Source organism: Hibiscus syriacus, unplaced genomic scaffold (assembly GCF_006381635.1).
Source record: "Hibiscus syriacus cultivar Baekdansim isolate YM2019G1 unplaced genomic scaffold, ASM638163v2 tig00112281_pilon, whole genome shotgun sequence".
NCBI lineage: Eukaryota > Viridiplantae > Streptophyta > Magnoliopsida > Malvales > Malvaceae > Hibiscus > Hibiscus syriacus.
Window position 1 is genome coordinate 58,785 of NW_024063292.1, and position 25,031 is coordinate 83,815.

At 33.5% G+C, this 25,031-nt stretch overlaps 1 pseudogene; it reads right to left on the reverse strand.

Annotated features, from left to right (window-relative positions):
- Positions 1-22,599: 22,599 nt before the first annotated feature.
- Positions 22,600-24,532, reverse strand: LOC120177101 (annotated as a pseudogene).
- Between the last annotated feature and the right edge of the window lie 499 nt (positions 24,533-25,031).

The window sequence follows — 25,031 nt, forward strand, 5'->3', positions numbered from 1 at the left end:
TGGCAAATTATTTTCACAAAACAAGGTTCTGCCATTTCTTCTAAAGTTCAATTTTTGCTCTCAACAACTCTATTTTGTTGAGGAGTTCTAGGTGCTGAAAAATTATGGCTAATACCATTAGAATTACAAAACTCAGTAAATCCAAGATTTTCAAATTCAGTGCCATTATCACTCCTAACACTAGAAGCGGAGTAACCTTTTTCATTTTGGATTACTTTTGAAAATGTGATGAATTTTTTTAATGTTTCATCTTTAGTACTTAAGAATAGAACCCAAGTATATCTAGAATAGTCACTACCAAGAAAATACATATTGTTTTCCACCCAAGCTAGTAGTCCTAGTTGGCCCAAAAAGATCTATATGGATCAATTGTAATACTCTACTAGTTGATACATTATTAATGGATTTAAAGGAAGCTCTTTTATGTTTTCCTTTAGCACATGCATCATAGATTTTATCATTATCAAATTTTAGCTTTGGCATTTCAATAACTAAATCTCCTTGAATTAGTCGTTGTAAAACACTCATGCTAGTATGTCCTAGTCTCATATGCCATAACCAACTATCATGCTCATCCTTAGCAACTAGGCATATGTTAGTCATATTTATGGAATCTAAATGCACCATGTATATGTTTCCTATTATATGACCAACAAGCATAATCCGATTAGATGCAATGTTAATGACTTTACAACCATTAGTTTCAAACATAACATTGTATCCTTTATCGCATAATTGACTAATACTCAATAGATTATGCTTTAATCCATTCACATATAAAACATTTTTAATTTGTATGGAAGAGGTATTACCTATAGTACCTATACCTTCAATGTGACCTTTTGAATTATCACCAAAAGTCACCTCTCATCCATTTTTGTCATTAAGCTCTATGAACCGGCTCTTGTCTCCAGTCATGTGTCTTAAGCATCCACTATCAAGGTATCATGAGTTTGAATTTGTTTCTCATGCCTTGTAGCAATGCTCTTTTTCCTATTAACGTAGATTATTTTTTGATTTTTGGTACTAATTTCTTTTGGGTCCATATTCATTAGTCTCTAAAATCCTAGTCTCCTTGGGTACCCATTTGTGTAGGATATCCTTATCATTAGTAGTAATGAGTTCTTTAGGAACCCATATACTTCTAACGATTTTTTCATTAGAGGTTATTTGGGGACCTTTATGATTGTAGTTTTTAAAGTTTTTTCTAAAATAGTTGGATTTTGAATTTTCTCCTTTTTCAAAATGTTTTGGTCCAACTCTATCGAAAGAAGCTTTAAGATCATCAATTTCTTTTTGATGAACATCGTTGACCTTTGAAATAATTTATGCAAATCAGAATTTTTTCTATCAAACTCATCTAGTTTGATTTGCAAATCTTTAATTTTACTTTCAAGTCATTGTTGGTCTTGGACATAAGATTATTTTCGTTTTTAATTTTGAAATATTTTTCTTATATTTTGAAAATAATTTCTCATAATCCGAGGCCAACCCCGTATATTCCTCCACTAACTCATCAAAAGAATAATCTTCAAAATCGGATGAGTTAGAGGTTACCTGAGAGCTTTCCCCGATGGCCATCAAGCATAAGTTTACTACTTCTTGTTCCTCTTTATCGGATTGTCATCTCTCCATGTAGCTACGTGAGCCTTGTGTTTTTTCTTCAATTGACCCTTCTTCTTCAATTGTGGGTAATCATATTTGACATGCCCGACTTTTTACATTCGTAGCAAATGATAGGGTCTTTCTCCTTCGATTCAGTTTTGAAGCCTTCATTTCGTTTGAATTTTCTTCCTCCGTTGGGCTTCATCAGTTTTCTGAACCGTTTGGCAAATAACGTCATTTCCTCGTCATCGTCATCTTCATCAGAATCACTCTCATATTTTGTGGATTTGAGACCAACTCCAACATTCTTCTTCTTCTCTGTCTCCTTCTTTGCCTCTTCTGTCTTTTCGAGGTCTACCTCATCTTGAAGCATCATTTCATGTGTGAGGAGAGAACCAATTAGCTCATCGAGAGTCAAGGATTTTAAGTTTTTAGCCTCGATGATCACCATCTTCTTTGATTGCCAAGATTTTGGAAGAGAGTAAACTAACTTCCTCACAAGCTTCTCGTTTGGAATGAACTCTCCATATGATTTGAGACCATTAATAATCGTGGAAATCTATTTGTCATAGCTTTGATATCTTCATTCGGTTTCATCCTGAAATTTTTATAGCTATAAGTTAGAAGACTAATTTTAGATTTTTTTACCTCGTTAGTGCCTTCATGAGTGACTTGTAGTTTGTCTCATATCTCCTTTAGTGGTTATACAAATGAAACTCTCTCGTATTCATCTGGTTCAAGAGTACAAAAATAATATGGATAGCCTTTGAGTTGAGCTAGAACATTTTTGTCTCTTCTTCACTCCACAATCTTGAGTGAGTGGAAGGTATGGTGTATCCGTCTTCCACGATATTTTATGCTCCCATGTCACTTTCTTGAGTGAAGTACCTCATTCTATTCTTCCAATAAGCATAATTAGCTCCATTGAAGAAAGGAGGCTTGTCGACGGGTATTGAATCAAGATCAAAGTCGAAGTTTGAAGTGGAGGCATTGATACTTGAATGTCGATATAACTCTTCCCGAATCGACTCAAGAGAAGATTAAACCTTCAAATGAGTGAGACTCTGATACAAATTGTTGAGTTAATCGATCGACGAAATAGCCAAAAGGGGGTGAATTGGCAATAAAAATTTTGGTGGAAGCTTTTGCAGAAAATTGAAAATATTTGCACAACGATTTAGAGTGGTTCGACTTTCTCAACCAAAGTCTACGTCCACTACCTTAGCTATCTACACTAAGGATTTTCCAATAAATTCACTAATTTGTTCTTTCTTTTGAGGATAAAGAGTAACCTTACAACTCCCTCAAGAATTATACCCCAAATTCTTGAGAACACTCTCTCCCAAAGATAAGAATACAAATTTCGCAAACTTACAGAAAAACCTCACAAGGCAAGATGTTTGTACAATTCTATAACAAAGAAAGAATACAATTGAGCATAAATGGTGTTCTTGAAAGAAAAATGAATATTGAATGAAAATAGGCTTGAAAATGCTCAAACGATAAGTTCAAGGCTTTCTCTTTGATTCTCTAGCTTCTCTTCTTGAATTCTTAATGATCAATGGCTCCTAAGCTTGTTTAAATACACCTTGAATCACTTCTGAACGTTGGGGATCATTGGTGAAGTCAATAGAGCCGTTATTGAGTAATTATCATTTAAAAATCTGGTGGGAGCTTGAGTGCATCGGTATACTCTCAAGGGTGCATCGGTACACTATGTGTAAAATTCAAATATTTTAACCGTTAGTTGACCTAATGCATCGGTACACAGTTGGGGTGCATCGGTACACTAATTACATTCGATGTTTCAAAAGAGCCAGGAGTGTATCGATGCATGGTTTGTGCATCGGTACATAAAATGCATTCGATGTTTCATTAAAATCAGGAGTGCATCGATGCATGGTTGTGCATCGGTACACAAAATGCATTCAAATTAGGGTGTGCATCGATACATCAAGGGGTGCATCGGTACATCCCTTTATAAACTTTATTTTTGGCTCGATTTTGGTTCGAAATACTTTGTAAAATTGTTTCAAAAATATTTTAAGTTTAAAGCACAATTTTACACTTTAGTAAGAATTGAAATTGATCTTGGAAAAACTTGGAGTAATATTTTGATATTCGAATAATTTAATCGAATATACTTTTAAAATGATTATAAAATCTTTAAAATTCAATAACACTTAATTTGTTATGTCGAAACATCAAAATGTTTTTGACAAACATAGATATTATATCATACACATTATTGCTAACTATCATGGAAAGTTTAAGAAGAATTATGAGCGCCGATTACTTGTAAGCATGGGTATGTCAAAATGCCTAATTTTATTTCACAAGCATTTCCATTTTTTATGGAAACTTAACAGTAAGTTCTACATTTGAAACTCAGGTTACAAACTATTATCTGAAACATTTGAGTCCATGCTTCAAGATTTGCAAGGAAAGAACGAGCAAGGATACTATTACATTAGCCTCATCATAAAAGAAATGGGGACAAATATATATGATAGTGGATATCGATATGGACACATGACAACCAACTTGGTTGAGGCTGTCAATTTGACCTTAAAGGGGACACGCCATTTACAGTAATAGCTTGGTTAAAATGATTTATTTTCATTTGGATGAGTTTTTTTCCAATCTCGGAGGAGAGGCTCAAACTTGAATGCAAAACGGTCATGTCTATCGCCCAAGATTAGTTGCAGATCTATAAAAAAGAATTGTCGCATCAAATGTAATGTATGTAATAATATTCTCTAGAACCCATGAATTACTTCGTGTCACAAAGATGTCACAACTTCTTTAATGGATTCAAGCTAACTTGTTCACAGTTAATCTACGAGACATGTGTTGTGAATGTGGGTTTTTTCAACCTTTGAAGTATCCATGATCCCATGTCATAGCAGTTTGGTCTCATATCTGTCAAGACTATAACCGATTTTTTGATCCCGTATACCGACTTTAAAAAGTATTTAAGGTATATGAATTTGAGTTCCCCCCATAGATAATGAGAAAGACCCTGATGAGGTTCAGAATTGGCTTATGTTTGTACCAGATCTATCTTTATTAAGGGAGCTCGGTCGTCCAAAATCCACTCAAATTCATTGTGATATGGATACTTGGGAGACGTCTAGAGAAAACAAAAGATGTGAGCATTGTAGAAACGTAGGACACAATGGGAAAAAATGTCCAATACTTTTGTCATCAATTAACCATTAATGTTGTGATGATGTAATTGTTTGTTTATGAAATCTAAGTTTCTGTTATTTAGTTTTCATTTAATTTCAATTAATGTCATTTGAGCATCACCGAGCAATGGGCTACTCAAGTGAAAATTAAATAAAAATATTACAAAATACAAGAAAATTATACAATTCAAACAATAAAAATAACTAAATAGAAACATTAAATGCAGACGATACAATTCCAACAATTAAATAATAAAAACATTAATAAACAAAATAAATAAAAAGTCAATAATTAAATAAAAACTTTATAATTACCGGTAAACAAACAAAATTAAATAAAAGCATTACAAACAAAACAACTCTATCGATGTCTGTGTCTTGAATGTGTTCCGCAGGGCGGTGGTTGTATGTGTCGATGAGGATTTCTTCATATAAATTAGTCTTACTCATCACTCTCATTATCATTATCATCAGGAGCAACTATATTTTGTTGATGAGGGACAAATGATGATGTAGGACCTCCATAGAATAATGACCCTAGAGGAGAATGATTGACTATCCATCACTCATAGAAAACTGTAAAAACTGCAAAAACATTGATATCTATGAATGCAAAAACTGCGCCAAATGTGTGTGTATGTAGTGAACCTTCACCCGCCAATAAGCAGCATATGAACCCCACACTGGATCTACAAGTATGAAAGTATAATATCCACCAAGTGGGGTCATAAAACCCTGTGGCAGTGGCATCTGACCCAACTGCGGTGACATCTGACCTAGCTGCGATGGCATCTGATATGGAAGCAGTGGCATCTGACCCGGCTACGGTGGCATCTGAAATGGACACAATGCCATCTGATATGGCTGTAGTGTCATATAAAATGGTTGCAAAATGTAAATCGATGTAGACTGTGGCTGCTCTAATGGTTTCGATGGTTATGATGATGTTGTGACAATGAACGTATTTATCGGTGCCGATGAATGCTCCCTCTTCGTGCTTCCTCGAAAGTAGGAAAAGTTTCGTGTTCATGTTGAACCACTCATAATAATCATCCGCAACCGAATAATGATCCATATAAATGGTTTCGTATGGGGAATGCGTCCACATCGATCCTCCTATATCATTACCCACTCGATGTGCTTCAGCAACCAATCAACTTCTTTTTTGCCCCGTCTATTGATGATATGCATATCATTGAGATTCTTAGGTGCTTCCAAAATAGATTGTACGAAACCAAATTGGTTAATCATGCGATCAGTAGGATGCCACTCGACAATAGCATAACATATCAGAGGGACCACGGCATCCAGACATCTAATAGGCCCCTCAAGAGATATGGGATGCAAATCCTCATATCTTTAGTAGAATAAGGAACCCATTGAAACTAAAGCAAATATATATAATTCTTATCAAAATAATATTCTAATTATATAAAAATAATTAAAAGTAAATAATAAAATTTAAATACATAGCTCTATACCAGCTTTCTAATAAATGAGTAGCTGAATTTCTTCCAATTCATCGGTAAATCCTGGTCATCTTTTCTTGCAATTGACCACATATACAATGATTTTTTCATTATATACTCAATAAAATTATTTATATACAAATTTTGTAATACCCCAAATATCATGTCTTGAACTTTAGTGAAAAGTTTTAAAATTTGAGGATTTATTTGATTAAATGATAAAAGATGAAGAAATGATTTAGAATAGTGTTTTAGACTAATTTGTATTAATGGATGAATAAAGAGGGCATTGTGACCCTTTAAAGGAAAATGAATTTAAAATTTATTTTTAGTAAGGTATTAAAGTAAAAGGGAAAGGGGGAAAGTAAGTTACAAAAAGCCATATATTTTCTTCTTTCCCGTGGAAAAGCTCTCCCCCATAGCCAAAGGTAAGGTTTCATTTGGCTAGTTTCGTCTTTCGTTTTTGGTTGGTTTTTGAAACATTGATTATTATACAGGCTTAAGGAAGGATTAAATAGGATCAAAACTAAGAGACGGATGAAATATTAGAGATTTAAGAAAATGGGTTTTGGAATGATATGTTAAGATATGGGATTTTATTGATGTTTACTCGTAGATTTGACTTGTTAAAGAAGTAAATGTGAGATTAGAAGTATTAGATTGGTTTAAAAACATGTTAGAAAAATGATATGATTCTTAGATTGAAATGTTCTTGGGAGATTTTAGATGTTTTAAGAAGCTAAATGAAGGAAAGTTAGTAGGGATAAGTAGATAAGAGTTGAATAGTATTGTTGGGTGTAAACATAAATTTGACCAAATTTGGGTAAGAATCGGACTGAAAAATGGAAAATATGGGTAAGGGTATCGGTACTGATAGAACAATACCAATACTATAGGCTTAAAATTAGAATAATCAGCTGAACAATATCGATACTGATGCAAATAGTATCGATACTGGGAGGGGTATTGATACTATGGAGAAGGTATCGATACCATGGATCCAGAATGTAGTAATGATATCGATACTGAAAGGGAGTATCGATACCACAATATAAAAGTATCGATACCATGGTAGGGGTACCGATACTATTGAGACAAAAATTATAGTATAAGTTGAAATTGTTATAGAAATATAAATAATAGTATTTGTGAATATTATTAAAGTATAATATTACTAACATTTATTATGGTATATGTATTTAATGGATACTTGTGTAGAGCATAATCAAACTCCCGAGTCAAGCAAAACGAAAGGCAAAGATAAAGTAGATGAGTAGTCAGATTTGCATTTTGGATATAATAGTGAGGCAAGCCAGGTTAGTGCATTTATTATGTACTTATATGTTATGATAGTCATAGAGGTATGATTGCTTTATATATGTATGGTGATTACCAAATGGCATTGTCTGTGCAAAAACTAAGAAATTCATAATAAGTTTATGAATTTCCGTATGGGCACTGTGTGTGCAAAAACTAAGAAATTCATAATAAGTTTATGAATTTCTGCATAGGACTGTGTGTGCAAAACTAATAAATTCATAATGAGTTTATGAATTTCTGTATGAGCACATTGTGTGCAAAATTAAGAAATTCATAATAAGTATATGAATTTTTGTATTGGTAGTGGGCGTGCAAACCGCGTAAATTATAGTAATATTGGGAAATGATTGTATTGACACTACATATGTAAACTATAGAGTGTTTATTGAATTGAAAGAATTAATGGATATTAGAATTGTCATGGAATACTTGTGTTTAGAATTTTGCTTATGATTATTTAGGCCTTACTAAGAAATTTCTTAACGTGTGTTAATTTCACTTGTAGGTTTTAATACAAGCAGAGTAAGGAGATCTTTAGACATCAAAGCAAGTGTCGCCTTATCAGTAACAGTACGACATCCATGTCAACTTTTGATGTATTTAGTTGGCATGTAATATATTTAGTAAAAATGCTCTGAAAAGTATTGGGTTTACCATAACGTAAAAGGATGATATATTTGAACATTACTTTTTGTTTATCTACATAAGCTTAATGCATGTTTTATTATTATTAAATTAAAATGTTTTATAAAAAGAAATAAATTTTTACAGGTTTTCAAATGAGGAACAACTTTAAAAGTGATGTGACATATGTATCTCGTGTACGGAAATATATATGGGAGATGGGTGTTACAAATTTAGTATTAAAATTACCTTAACAATAGTGGGAAGACCAACGGGTTTTTCACGACCGGACATAAAAAAGACATATGATACCATGCCCAAGACTGGAGAAGAAGAAGACATCCGCCGATAACATTTTTTTATAATCAGTTGTTCGATAGATTTCTCTATACAAAATGCCAAAACTGTGAAGGCCCAACTAAGTGCACCAGTAACGTGAAAATCTGTGAGGTGATGCAACCATATACAATGAAGTTGATTGCGTGATTTTTCGAGCATCATGATCCCTCCTATGAGTTGTAATATGCAAGCTCGTGCATACATTTTAACCTATTCCTCCTAGGCGTCGAAGCTCAAATGTTTAAAAGTTGTATCCAACCAATTTAATAGTATTCGAACACCGTTGAAATTAGATGGGACACCTCCAAGATACATCTCGCACAAAGATTTCTAGTTACCATTCGCTACCCCAAAAATACATCCCTATCTACCGAAAGCCTTAAATGTATGGAAACATCCTCCAGCGTAATAGTGCACTCTCAACACGAAAAATGGAATGTGTGTGTCTATGATCTGATGAATGCAATAGGTCATCAGGTATATGGTAAAACATAACTTCCCTTAGCAAGATAGACATCATTAGATTCTAGTGATGATTTTACATTCCCTTAGTTGAGTCTTCATTACAAACAGAATTTACGGTCTGAAGGAACATTCAAAGATATAGATTCAGAAGATTGAATTGGAGAGTCTAGTGTATTCCAAAAATAGTGAAATGTGTACATATCCTTTAAAAACATTAGTAGTTTAAAACATATTTTGAAATCACATTAATACCCTCCAACCGAACAAAGATATGTAGTTCCCTAAAACTGCATCGATAAGGACTTACCCTAGGCCTATTGGGCATAGGTTCCAACCTAAGGGAATATCTTAGAGCCTGAGAGCCTACCAAAGGGAGTATCATAGGGCCTAAAAGCCTACCCAAGTAAGTACCTTAGGGCATTAGAGCCTACCTAACTAAATGCCTTGGGGCCTTAGAGCCTACCCAAGGTCACCTTAAGTCCATAAGGAATTACCACCTTGATCAGAGTTGAACCTCTATACTCCAGAGTCCTACCCAGACAGTTTCCCAATAATCGGTTCTAAAATAAATAGTAGATTCTATGATCCCTAAATCAAGAACGATTATTTTCCATTGAAAATAGATAACCATAGATCACATATCATGTACCATAGTTCATAAACATTAAATCAGTACATCAGTAAATCAGAATATCAAACAATTAAAAGATTCAGTAAATCAGTAACTTCGGTAAATAACATTTTAGAACACATAAAATAAACATATAGAACATAGGGAACACACTTGAAGATCCAATTATTTTCTGGAGGTACTTAGTAATTATCAAGTGGCGGGAAATATGAAACTTCTGCAAACTGATTGAATTTCATAAATGAGATCCTTATAAAGAGGGTTTAATAACTAAAAGATTCCTCAGTCATTCAAGAAGTGATTTATCAAGATCATATAGTATTCAAATATATCATCAAGGTATTTAGGAATTATTGCATCAAAATTTATTTAGGATTCAGACATTCCTAAACTGGTTCCATCAATCAGGCTTATAACGGCATTTTTGTCATTTAATTCCTAAAAAATATGATAAATCCATTTAATAAGGGTATGCAGTGATTTACAGAATTTTAATCGCATTGTACAATTCCCATCAAATGCGACACTTATCAATTATGTAGGTAGATAAACTTCGCGAATATTCATTTCTTAAAACTAGATGCATTGCAGAATCAAATTGGTCACCTTTAGAACCATCTTTATACGGATCATAAGGAGACGAACAAATTTTTAAGAAATATTTATTTACTTCCTATATTTTAATAGTGTTAGGGATGATCGACCTACTTAGGTCGTACTGTAATATCCCAAAAACCAGGTTAGTGACTAAAATTTAAGTTTTTGAAATTTGGTGATCAAATTATGAAAATTTGAAAGTTTAAGGACTTAATTAGGAATTTTATTTAAGAGGATTGATTTGTAGATATGAAAAGATTGAAGGGTTCAATGGTCATTTAACCACCAAGATAATTATTTTGTTATGGTTATATGTAACCACGTGGAAGAAAAAAGGTGAAAAAGGAAATTCTGGAGTATTCTCTTCATCTTTCTTCTTCTTCTTTCCACCGTGACACGATAGCTAAGGTAAGTTGGTCTCAAGTTGGTTAATTCTTTAGTTTTAAAGTTGGTTTTGATTATTGGAGTGATAAAAAAGTTTAAGGAAAGCTTGAGATTGCTTAAAACTCAAAGAGGATTAAGTTATATAAGATTTAAGATAAAGAGTTTTTAAGGGAATTATTGAGATATAATTAATAAATAAGTTTTGAAGCTAAATTTGACTTGTCAATAGTTGAATTAAGAGATATGAAGTGATAGAATTAGAATTAGAACATGTTGAAAATTTGGTATGATTCTTGATTTTCATTTGGAGAATGTGATTTTGAAGATAAAGAGGTATTCAATGCATAGGAATTGGTTTGTGTATGCATATTTTAGTTAAGAATATTAAAGGGGTTAAGACATGAAGAATTTGAGTTAGAATGCGTGAATTTTCGGGTTCTAAAAGTGAAATCTGGGCTTTGAGTATCGGTACTGCTTCAACAGGTACCGATACATCAAGTCTAGAATTAACAAAGGCATTCAAAGGGTATCAATACCTGGGAAGGTAGTATCGATACCATAGGTATCGATACCATAAGGAAGGTATCGATACCAGGAAATATCGAATGTAATTTGGGTATCGATACCCAAGCTTGGTATCGATACCATAGCTAGAGAAGTATCGGTACCATGCTTGCGGGTACTGATACTACTCAAAGAGGAAATTGTATTTAGCATTTCGATTAACTTGAATTATTAAGGTTCAAATTATGATATTCATATCGATTATATGTATATTGTATATATCGATCAAAAACAAGTCCAATACGGTTCGAAGCTATAAGAGTGTACAAGAGTTGTACGTATATGTATAGACTAGTGAGGCCAGGTGAGTGCATAATAGTATGAAATATGATTTGAAGGAAAAGTTGACTTGTAATATGTATGTTTCTGACATTTTTCATATATGATTGTATGAATAGAATAATGATTATGATTGTAGTGTGTGAATTTTCCTTGTATGTATTACATGTATGAGACTTATGTGAATATAAAAGAATAAAACATAAATTATATGAAAAGATATTAGTCATATGATATGACCTATGCAAACATATGAGAAATGATATGAGCTATATGTGTTACATGATATATGTGATATATGGAAAACATATGTGAACAAGAGATGTCAATGACATACATGTTTATATGAACACATGAGAAGTGTTATAAGCTATGTGAGATATGAATGTGAAATCATATTAAAAGTGACATGTACATGTGAATATGTCTATGCGATATAAGTGATATGAACTTTCATAAATACCCATGTTATGTGATATGAAAGCTATAGGTATAGTTGGCATGCCAAGAGTCGAGGGTTACATAGGTCCTTCGGGAAATATGCATAGATCCTTCGGGAGATATTTCACATGCCACTCAGTGGACCCTTATAGGAGCTGTGGTGACAGCATATTTGCATAACCTCAATGTACTTGCATATCTTTAGTTCTCACATGTGTACATGGGCTATCTAAAAGATAGAACATGAGTAAATTATATGTGATGTTATGTGTTTGTTTGGTGATATGATATGATATGATGTGTATGAGTGTTAAAGATAAGATGATAAGATAAAAGGGATTAATGATAACCTATATGAAAGTAATAAGAACGTAGATAGTGATATATGTGCATATGAGTATATGTTACAAGAAAGAATTTATGCTTTCGTATGATATGATATCATTAGTTATTCATGCATTGTTAGAAGTTAGAGTTTACATTAGATGTTTATATGCCTCACTAAGTCATCAACTTAGCATGTGAGTGTTTCACACGTAGGCTCCGGAAAGCAATAAGAGAAGCTAAGAGGAGCAAGACAGATCAACATTTCCTTTATGAAATTCAGGTCAGAAAAGAAATGGATATGATTATGTATTTTGTTATATTGAATATAGTTGACATGTACTAATAAAATTTAGTTGATTACGCTCTAATATGTTTTGTAAAACCAATTAATTTTAAATAAATGAAAAGTAATCATTTTCTTGAATTACAAATTTGAATTTTAGTCATTTGTAAAGAAAAATGTTTGAAAAATTAATGTGACACTCATACTCGTATTCGGGTCAGATACGGGTTGGGAGTGTTACATTTAATGGTATCAGAGCTAAGGTTTAGCCGATTCTATGCTTAAACCGAAGTTAAAATAATTTTAAAATGTGTACATGCCAACATAAAGTGAAAACTTTCTGATCTGATAGGGTAAGGAATATGTTGTTTTGCTAATAGAATAAGATTAGTATGATATGGTAGAAATCTGATTATGAGAATTTACAAAGAAAAACGAGAGGTGAACATGATGGTAGTAGCCATTTACCTACCCTGGTCAGGTAGATAAAGAGCGGACACCTCAGGAAGTGCATCGTAAGATCAAAGGTTGATTTCAGGAAGTTGAAATCATGTTAGAATGACGTTAGAAGGTCTCTACTATTTTGAATCGGAAAAGTAATAGTGAGTAGTTTCATTATTATGGATAAGATAGAATATGGTGGACGAGTGTCACCATAAGAACGTAAAAGATTAAATGATGTGGTTAGAATTTATAGAAGAGTTCAAGAATAAGTGCATCAGTGAAAAGTTTATACGATAAATGAAACCGAAGTTATGAATTTGAAACAAATGAATATATTGTGTATAAGTAAGAGTGTGGATATGATAAGGGTTTGTATTCTATATGGAAAGAGTTAGCGTTGGCTAACAAGTTTATATGATGGAAAATGTATTAGAGTTATTAGATTTTAAGATATTGTCAGGTTAAGATAACCAAAGATGAAGTGGATTTGGGATTTGGATGTATATTTGATGATGTAAATGTGATATAGTGAAGGAGATAAGGATTTGTATGTTTAAGTGAAGATAAAGATTGATAGAAAAAGTTTAAGATGAAAAATAGGGATATGTGTATTATGAATTGAACAAGGATTTTACAAAGAATAAGATTTGTGCAAGTAGTGTTAACTATCAGAGTTATGAGAATGCAATAAAGATTGATAATTAGAGATAAGTATAAGTGATATGAAAAGAGTATGAGAGCCTGAAGAAAAGATATGATCTATGTTACAAGGAGATCTTGATGTGTAGAGGAGTAAAGGGATAAGGAAATTAAATAAGAAAGGGTATTAAAGGATTAAGTATGACAAATGTTATATGGAAGTGTAGGTTATAAGTTCGATATAGAAGTAAGAAAAATGTGCAAGGTGATATGAAAAGATTGTTTGATTCCATAAAGTATATGTTTAATCATATTCGATGAAGATTTAAGGTTGTGTTTCTCAGTCAAATGGACGTTATCAGAGAAATAAGAATTTTGTTATACGTATTAAGGAAGTTTAAGATCTAGTCGAAAGATTATATTCTTTTGATCAAGTTGGCAAGGAAAAGCCTGTTATTTTTAAATGATAACAGGAGAAAGATTTGGTTTATGGGATAAAGCAATTAGTAAATGATGAAAGAAACTAATGGACTCATGAATTGTGAATGGGGATTAGGATTTATGTCTATATGATGAGTAACATTATATAGATCTATAAGAATGAATGTAGATGAAGAATTGAGTAAGTGAAAAGGTAAGTCTAGTAGCGGTGAATAGGAAAGACAAAGAGAAATAATATGAGAATATTAGAAGATATATGTAAGCAGTGTACTTATCGATTTGTGCAGTAAAAATTTGAGGACAAATTTTCTTAAAGGAGGGGAGATTTTAAACATCCCAAAAACCAGGTTAGTGACTAAAATAGAAGTTTTGAAATTTGGTGATCAAATTATGAAAATTTGAAAGTTTAAAGACTTAATTGGGAATTTTATTTAAGAGGATTGATTTGTAGATATGAAAAGATTGAAGGGCAAAACAGTTATTTGACCACCAAGATAATTATTTTGTTATGGTTATATAGTAAACACGTGGAAGAGAAAGGGGGAAAAAGAAAATTCTGGAGTATTCTATTCATCTTTCTTCTTCTCCTCTCCACTGTGACACCATAACTAAGGTAAGTTGGTCTCAAGTTGGTTAATTCTTTAGTTTTAAAGTTGGTTTTTATTCTTGGAGTGATAGAAAAGGTTAAGGAAAGCTTAAGATTGCTTAAAACTCAAAGAGGATTAAGTTATGTAAGATTTAAGGTAAAGAGTTTTTAAGGGAATTATTGAGATAGAGTTAATAAATAATTTTGAAGCTAAATTTGACTTGTCAATAGTTGAATTAAAGTTATGAAGTGATAGAATTGGAATTAGAACATGTTGAAAATTTGGTATGATTCTTGATTTTCATTTGGAGGATGAGATTTTGAAGATAAAGAGGTATTAAATGCATAGGAATTAGTTTGGGTATGCATATTTGAGTTAAGAATATTAAAGGGGTTAAGACATGAAGAATTTAAGTTAGAATGAGTGAATTTTTGGGTTCTAAAAGAGAAATATGGGCTTTGGGTATCGGTACTGCTTCAACAGGTACTGATACTTCAAGTCTGGAATTAACAAAGGCATTCAAAGGGTATTGATGCCAGGGAAGGTAGTATCGATACCATAGGTACCGATACCATAAGGAAGGTATCGATACCAGGAAATACCGAATGCAATTTGGGTATCGATACCTAGGCTTGGTATCGATACCATAGCTAGGGAAGTATCGGTTCCATGCTTGGGGTATTGATACTACTCAAAGAGGAAATTGCATTTAGCATTTAAATTAACTTGAATTATTAAGGATCGAATTATGATATTCATATCGATTATATGTATATTGTAGATTCGATCGAAGATAAGTCCAAGATGGTTTGACGTTATAAGAGTGTACAAGAGTTGTACGTATATGTATGGACTAGTGAGGCCAGTGAGTGCATAATAGTATGAAATATGATTTGAAAGAAAAGTTGACTTGCGATAATCTGTTTCTGACATTTTGCATATATGATTGTATGAATAGAATAATGATTATGATTGTAGTGTGTGAATATGCCTTGTATGTATTACATGTATGAGACTTATGTGAATATAAAAGAATAAAACATAAACTATATGAAAAAATATTAGTCAAATGATATGACCTATGTAAACATATGAGAAAGGATATGAGCTATATGTGTTACATGATATATGAGATATATGGAAAACATATGTGAACAAGAGATGTCAATGACATACATGTTTATATGAACACATGAGAAGTGTTCTAAGCTATGTGACATATGAATGTGAAATCATATGAAAAGTGACATGTACATGTGAATATATCTATGCGATATAAGTGATATGAACTTTCATAAATGCCCATGTTATGTGATATGAAAGCTATAGGTATAGTTGGCATGCCAAGAGTCGAGGGTTATATAGATCATTCGGGACATATAAACAGGTCCTTCGGGACATATGCATATGTCCTTCAGGACATATTTCACATGCCACTCAGTGAACCTTTATACGAGCTATGGTGACATCGTATGTGCACAACCTCAATGTACTCGCATATCTTTAGTGCTCACATGTGTACATGGGCTATCTAAAAGATACAACATGAGTAAATTATATTGATGTTATGTGTTTGTTTGGTGATATGATATGATATGATGTGTATGAGTGTTAAAGATAAGATGATAAGATAAAAGGGATTAATGATAACCTATATGAAAGTAATAAGAACGTAGATAGTGATATATGTGCATATGTGTATATGTTACAAGAAAGAATATATGCTTTCATATGATATGATATCATTAGTTATTCATGCATTGTTAGAAGTTAGAGTTTACATTAGATGTTTTATATGCCTCACTAAGTCATCGACTTAGCGTGTGAGTGTTTCACACGTAGGTTCCGAAAAGCGAGAAGATAAGTTAAGAGGAGCAAGACAGGTCATCATCTCCTTTACAAAATTCAGATCATAAAAGAAATGGATATGATTATGTATTTTGTTATATTGAATATAGTTTGCATGTACTAATAAAATTGAGTTGATTACGCTCTGATATGTTTTGTAAAACCAATGGCTTTTAAATAAATGAAAAGTAATCAATTTCTTGAATTACAAATTTGAATTTTAGTCATTTGTAAAGAAAAACGTTTGAAAAGTTAATGTGACGCTTCAGACTCGTATTCGGGTCGGATACGGGTTGGGGGTTTTACACGTACTCTAAAAACCTCAGGGGCATTATAACATTTAAAGTTTTACCGCTATCTTCAGAAGTTATCCAAAGGCATTTGCTTAATCCAAGTCATGAGGGTATTTGGATTATTTTGGTATTCAGAGGTAGATTTATTCATTCCAGAGTTTAAGGTTATTCAGTCATTCCAGGGCTTGGGGTATTTTAGGTTGTTTCACACTTCATGGGTATTTTGGTTATTTTCTAGTTCAAGGGTATTTCATTCATTTCCTTACATCCAGTCTTTCCATTTAATTCAAACTTGTCATTTATTTCAGTCATTTCAAACCATTCTGACAATAAGAGTACTTTCGATAAGTTAGTCTTCGGGTGTTTGCTCATAAATTGGAAATTTTGGGTCTAGTGCCTTCTTAGAGGCTACGAATTGTTTATCAGAAACCTTTCGAACAAAATATGAACTTAATACTTAAATCAGTAATTTATCTGATTATATACAAATTCTCAGGGTATTTGCTAAATCAAGGTCGATCCGACTATTTTTACTTCTCAAAGGTAATTCTATAATTTCCTATCTAAGTATTTTCGATGCTATAATTTTTAACAAGAGTAATCAAATTTTAAGGGTTACGAGGTTAAACACTTCACTGGTTAATCGCGCAACTTGGAATTGTTCCTTATAAATCTTCTAATTTCTTATATGTTCCATAAGAGTTTTATTCAATTACTTAACTTTTACCGTATTTGAATCGAGTTTAGAAATAATTAACTATATACAGACGAGAAGAAACATATTCATCCATGCACTTAGCAATACCAACATGTACCTTAAAGCATGCATATGATACTAAATTATTACATCGATTCTCGAGTTACACTGTCGAACATTCAACTATATTCTATCACTATCAAACTTAAATCCAACGCCCAATAATATCTCGGATACATATCAACAGAAATTACATCAGAAACAAAGTTTAATTGCGAAAAAATATTGAATCGGGAGGTTAAACAGTGAAAAACAACTTACCAAGTTCGATTTTGGCGAAATAGACCTAAAAATATACTCAAGATGTTAAAAAAATCAAGATAGGTGTTCCCGAAAAATGTCAACGACCGGTTAACGGCCAGTCAACGCCCGACTCGGCTCGGCTCAATTCGGCTCAAATAGCTCGGTCCATACCAGTTTAACAGTCAATAGACCCCTGGTGACAGACGACGCCTACGCGCAGGGAACGGCGCACGTAGCACTTGCGACGGCTTTGGTCGTCGGACGATAACCAAAATCTCTAGATTTGAATTTCAAAGCTCAATGAGTCACTTGTCGGTGTCATTTCCCGGTGAAAAATGTCGGAGGATAATTTTCACGAACTTCCAAAACATCTCCTGGCTCACCCCACTCGACAGCGACGATAGAGTCAACACCACCGGTACCAATAGAAGCGGAACCTCAAGCTAGTTTATTTGGTGCAGGCGGTGAGAATCACCAATGGTTGGACGGTGACGAAAGGACGAAAAACAACGGTAGGTGATTGGTTTCCCGAAGAGTGTTCAAACGACGATTCACGTTAAACGGCGATGTCTGACGATTAGGGGCTAGATGGGTTTTGGTCATTGGAGGTCACCAGTCACTCTGGTTGGGGCTGTGACAACTACGACGGTCGGACGAAGGAAATCGAGGATGATCAACATGAGAGGTTAGGGATTAGAGTTAGGAAATTTGGAAATTTTTGGGTGATATCTCGAACTTAACCAATAACATATATATTTAATAAAAATATCCCAAATAGTACCCTAGCATAAACAGCTAGGGCATGGGTGACCATCTTGGGGATACCCCAGCTACCAACTCCATTTTTTTATTTTTCAATTGACTAGACTTCATATTCACTCACGTGTGGATCAAAAGTTTCTTAACTTGAATATATAATGCACTTTCCGTAAATATTGCCCAAGTTTAGAAGCAGAAGTGATAGTACTTGTAAAATGAAAACAAAATATAACCAAAGAGAGAATGAATTACCTCAATTTTATGATAATGATAATAATAGGAATGAAAATATAATCAAAACTGACGGGTGACTAAAACGTAACGTTACAAATGATTTTCAAAGAAAAAAAATAGTTTGATAACCAAAACGGAACAAAAATGATATATGTGTGACTAAATACATAGTTTACCCTAGTAATAAATATAACTAGCTTTTTATCAGTTACCAATTTTAGCAGGGTGCTCATGCAAAAGTAGGTTGACATTAAACTTTAGGCAATAGCTAATGGGCTTACTCTCGAGTCTGTGCTGCAGTTGTGGATCAACCTCAATGGACATGTCCCTTACTCTTCTCTGCTATTGAAATTGATAGTGTGAGAGTCCCCTCATCCCAAAACATCTGCTCTCTACACTTTGGCAATGTCCCTGTCTCAATTGGACCCATCCGCATCACAGACGGCTTCTTCACCAGCTTCCCCCCAAACGGCCAAAACTAATAGCGAAAGTAGGTTGACAGTCAACCTTAGGCAATAGCTAAAGGTATACTTTTAAGTTCACACTTTGATCCCTAGCACAATTTTGCCAAACTTTGAGTACATATCTAAAAAGGCACTCCCCACGAAAACTGAGTTAATAAAACCAGATTTAACTAAATAGCCATGCAGCGATTCTCCATAGTTAAATTTAAATTCCAGCGCACAAGCTTTAAGTGCAATACTAAGACAGAAGGGGTGCATGGAAAGCCCAGGTGAGACCCAGGGCCGTGGCAGGGTTTTCAGGGGCCTATACAAATTCGTATAAAGGACCCTATTTTTTAGATATATTCGATTTCGGGACAATAATAGTGGCGTTTTCTTGACAAACCGTAATAAATCCATCTATAATGGCGTTTTATCAATAAAGCCGCAATAATATGACATTTTTTTAAAAAAACATCGCAATAGGTCTATCTATAATGGCGTTTATTGGTAAAACGCCACTATATATTTTTTTGGGTCCCATTTTTTGGGGGGCCTGCGCGGTCGTGCAGTTTGCGCCCCCCACCACGGCCCTGGTGAGACCCACATATTGGAGAACAAAACCAATGCTTCGTTTGAGTTCATGGCAGTGACGTAACCAGATATCATGGTTGTCCACGAAATTTCGTCTCGCTGAGGCATTCCATCGGACATTTGACGAGCTTCGTGGAGATGACCCGTTTTGACTAAATTTTTGAGAACAGAATCGAGTTGGAGCATGTCAAGGAGCGGGAACATGGTTTTTAAGTGAATCAAGGATGTCTTTGTTCCCGACAAAAGCGATGTTTGAAACCGTGCATAGCTTTCTGAGATTGTGAACTCTAACGGTTAATGCCATGTTTCGGTTGGAAGAAGTGGCAAAGCATGCATGACCAAACGAAGTTTGAACTGATGTCTGATGCCTATTTGGACCTAACACGGAACTCGGCCCATTTATTAGGGCCGATCCTACCATTTAGATATATCAATAGGCCGAACTTCATCGCATTTGGATCGAGCCATATATCATTATCACACTATATATAGATATAGATATATTTTTATTTAATATTATTACATATTTTTTAGTATTTCTATTATATATATATATTCAATTTTCATATAATATGCCTGAACCAATAATCTCAATGAGAAAGAGGTTTATTATTTTTCTTTAAGGTCTCGCGTTCGAGATCTGGCAAAGGTATAAACGTTCATTGTCAATTGGTTGAGATTTTTTTAAATATATATTACTTTATATTCATCCCAAATTTATCAAAATAAAATTTCATACAATATAAATTATAGAACATATATTAATAAGAAGAAAAAATAGTATAATATACAATTTTAAAATATCTAAACGAAACTTAGGCTTTAAATGTTGAGTTTTTTTTATTAATCTAGGGTAAATACAAAGGAGTATTTGTTGAAAGATAATTCTCAATTATTTGACATTGTATGTTCACGTTCTTGATATTCTTTGTGCTTGAACCTAAGGTATAAAAAATAACAACAATTCCTTTACCACCAAGATCATTTGATTCATGTTGAAATTTAAATTTTACTCATATTTTAAATGTACTTAAATTTTTAATATAAAACTTAATATTTGTGCTTAAACATACCAAAATAGTAAACGAGCCTTCAAATTTAAGAGTAGTCAACTCTTTAATAAGTAAATCTAGTATTTAATGTGACACGCGTTACGATTCTCAAATAAAATATTTTTATTTTTCAAAATGAATGAATAGTAAAGCGCTAAAGAGAAATAGAGTCGATCTACATAGATTTTGGAGTTTCCACTTTCGAGTTAATTTAATCTGGATTCAACCAAAAATAAAGGGGAAAAGAGATTTTACAAATAAAGAATGAAAATCTAAAAAAAATGAAAGTAAAATAAAAGTGAATTTTAAAAAAAATCAATAAGATGAAAATAGCTTTAAGCTTGCTTTGTGTCAATTGCAATTGATTAAAAAAAGAGATTTTTCTTCAGGAAACATGCCGGTTAGAGTCTATAATGTCCAACCCGTTAACTTATTTTTTCTTTTCGTAAACCAATATTTCTAAGTTTAATTTCGAAATTCACTTTTTGCTAACTAACTAAGATGTCATTGTTAGCATCAATATAACTTTAAGCACTGGAAAAGTTCGATTCGGGTTATGGTGTCTCACCCGATCTAAATTCACCTTAACGGACCATCACTAAGTTTGTTCATAGGAAGTCAAATTACGACCAATCGATTCTCCTCCCAACGGTAAGTCAGAACAACATTCAAACCAACTTGCACTTTTTGGAATGAAAATGTAAAGAATTTAAAAAAAAAGCCGATCGTCAAATCAATATTTCAGAAAATCAAGAAGTCATCGCTAAGCATTTGGCTAATTAAAATTTTAGGTAAGCATGATTGAAATTATACTTAGCATTTTTGAAAATAAAATAAAAATCAAAGTAGAAAGGAAAGAAAAAGAACCTTAATAAAAATGAGAGAATTTTATAAATCAAAGAAAAAGAAAGTACATCTTCAAGTTTACTGAAATGGTATTTATAGTCTTGAAATTTACCAATGATAGAATAAATATTCAAAGATAAAACCATTATAAAAATAATCCAAAAGATAAATTCCAAAGTATATTCAAATTCAAATTTCCTGAGAAAATTTTGTTCGACAATCTTTCAGAAGATGTTGACTGGACTGTCTTTTAAAAGTTGTTGCTAACTAGACATTTCAAATCTGTTATGTCGGAGATTGTCGTGTCTCATATCGTATCCGTGATTCCAACCACGATTCTATAAATAAAAAATACAGAATTCGCTCATTTTTCTGCTAGTTTGAAAAATAAATTCATCCATAAAAACAAACAAAATAAAACTAAATCAGTAGTATAAAACCAACCATGAAAAATAATTATCAACAAAATAAAGACGAATTTGAGCACTCGTCTCAATGTTTTCTTAAATGAAAAACAGACCTTTTAATTGTTTTATCAGTTATGAGGGCTTAAAGTGTTAATCATGTTTAAAATACAAGTATTTTTTTCAACGATGATCACTTAATAAGAACTTAGTTTTTCCATTAGTTGGATAATTTCACAATAGTATCTGTTTGAAATACTATCAAACATTTGATAATAAACGTTTGAAATATTCGTACATACATAGTGCTCGAATCCAAAATCTCTAGAGATAACAACCATCTCTTAACCATTTATAGAGATATAAACACCTTAGTTTTGGTGTAAGAGATTGATGAATGTGATGAATTTCTTTTGATTTAAATGAAACGCAATGAAGATGGCTATATTTCTCGAAAATCATTATAAGGCGTTATATATGATGAAACAAAGCTTGGCTGTTCTGTTTTCTTTACCTTCCAAGCTTAACACGGAGCTTCCTTAAACAACTTAGTTTGAAAAGTGAAACAAAAATTACAATACCCAAAGCTTAGCTCTACTCTCCTGGAGGAACAAAACATTCATCACTAAGAGAGTAAACCATTTTCAAAAACCACAAACTTGAAGCAAACAATTGCAGTTTTCAACAGTCAAAATGTAAGCATATAATCGTTTTAAAAAACCGTATGCTTCTCTTTTTCAGTTGCCAATGCGCTTGCCCCTGTTTCTACGATGCCATCGACCCTTTCTCATGGCTCTTGCCCTCTTCCACCGCTGCACATTCCTCATCCTAGTAAATATCTTACGGATTTGGTCCAATTTGTGCGAATGTTGAGCAATCAAATTAGCTGTGGAGGAGCTCTCACTCAACACAACCTCGTATCCATCCCCGAAAGACTCCATTCCTTCAGCCAGAAGTTGCCAAAATAGCCCGCCAGATGCTGGACCTCCTGTTTTAGCAGACGTGTATATTTTGTTGTAGACTGTGTTGAACACTTGGTCTCTCTGATAAGTGCTGAAACCGGAGTCTTTCCACGATTTCCCGAATTCCGCCATGAGTATAGGCTTTCGGAGGACAACTTTTGCATCCTGGATGTGAGTGTCAAGCCAGTTGTTCAAGAAAGAGAGCTGATATTGTTCATTTGAAGTGGATAACCTGCTCGTTCATTCAACAATGTGGAACCAAGATCAATGCTTTGTTACAGTTCTTTTAATTGACAATTGGATTCATGTTTCATAAATATTATTTGTACCATTGGTCAGGATACGAGTGGACTGTGGCGAAATCAATCCCAGGAATCCGATTATTTGCAATGAAATCTGTTCCAATATCCAAGCTGGGATTGAGCCTCTTCTTCTGAGGAGTTGATTGTCCATAAAATCCTTCTAAACCAGCTTCCAGCAAGTGATTTCTGTCAATGGACTTCACATGAGAAGCCATTTCCATTATCCAAGCCTATCAAACAAAGGATCAATCACCAATTGCAAATGAAGAACATTTAAGATGAAATCAGATCTAGCTACGGAAGATTGTTGAAACCTGAATGGTTCTTCCAGAGGGATCAGATGTGCATCTAGGCTCATTCATAAGCTCCCAGGCCATTATTGTTGGGTCATCTTTGTAGTGAATTCCAGTAAAGCTATTGTATCTGTTGAGAACAGTCTGCAAAAGGTACTAGCATGTAAAAACTAAAAATATATATTCATAATTCATAAAAAGGAGGAAAATATAAATCATTTTGAGGCTTACCTTGACATGATTCTTATAGTAGCCCTTAACAAAAGTATTTCTGAAGAAATCGTCATCAGATGTAAGGTACTGGCCTTGGCTTCTTGCTCAGTTTACATATTGTTTCTTCCCTCCAAAGCTTTCATAGTTATTAGCTAAACTGAGGATGAGCTTGATTCTATACTTTCTTGCTTCAGCTATCACAAAATCCAATCCCTTCAAAACCATTCCAAAATGATCAGCTTTTAGAAAAATTAGATTATATTGAAAGGAACTATGCAGAAAAATATTACCTTAAACATTTGTTCATTGTAGGAACCAGGGGCATACTGTAAAGGTCTGTAACCGCCATCGCTGAAAGCCCAAGTTCTAGCCACAGTGAGACCATGAGTAGCTGCATCTCGGAATGCGGCGGAGAGTTTAGGCCTCTGGGATGGGTCAGAGGCTATATACATCAACCAGTAGGCGTTGAAACCATTTGCAAAGTAAGGGTTGCCGTTCAAAAAGAAATGGACGCCTTTGGTCCGTATGAAATCATCCCCTGCTTCAACATGGAGGGTGAGAAGATGTTGGCTGAAGAGAAGAGGTAGATAAAAACCTAACGCCAAATGTTTCATTTATGTGTTTGTTTCTCAAGTGGAGAAGTGGATCTTTGTGGTAGAAATAGATGAAAGGGATGTGTTTAAATGCCTGCAGAAAAGCAGATGACGGTGTTAAAGCGGGTTGTCTTCATATAACTGCAAAACTAAAACAGGAAAGAAATCGGTCAGTGTCCCTGTCAAAGGTTAATTTCGTTGGTGCTTGAAAAAGGAAAACATTGGATACTCACATGGTGGTTAATTGAGTCGTTGATTGTCAGCATGTAAACACATGGGAAGGGATTAGAGGACATGATTAATGCCTACCAAATGAGAGAGAATTGATGGATTCTCTTGTTGAGCTTTTAGCAGAGAAAAGGGGGAAACCATAGAGCAAAGGGTTCCCCACGTGCTTTAAAGGCACAAATCTTGATCATTTCTGCATTTTATGAGGGCATGTGAATGTTGTTGTCTTTTGCATGGCCCACCTATTTCATATTTGATCATTTAATACTTTGTGGACTGCATGTGCCAATGCTCCATCAATCACTCCACCTTTCCTTGCACTTATCACACATTCTTC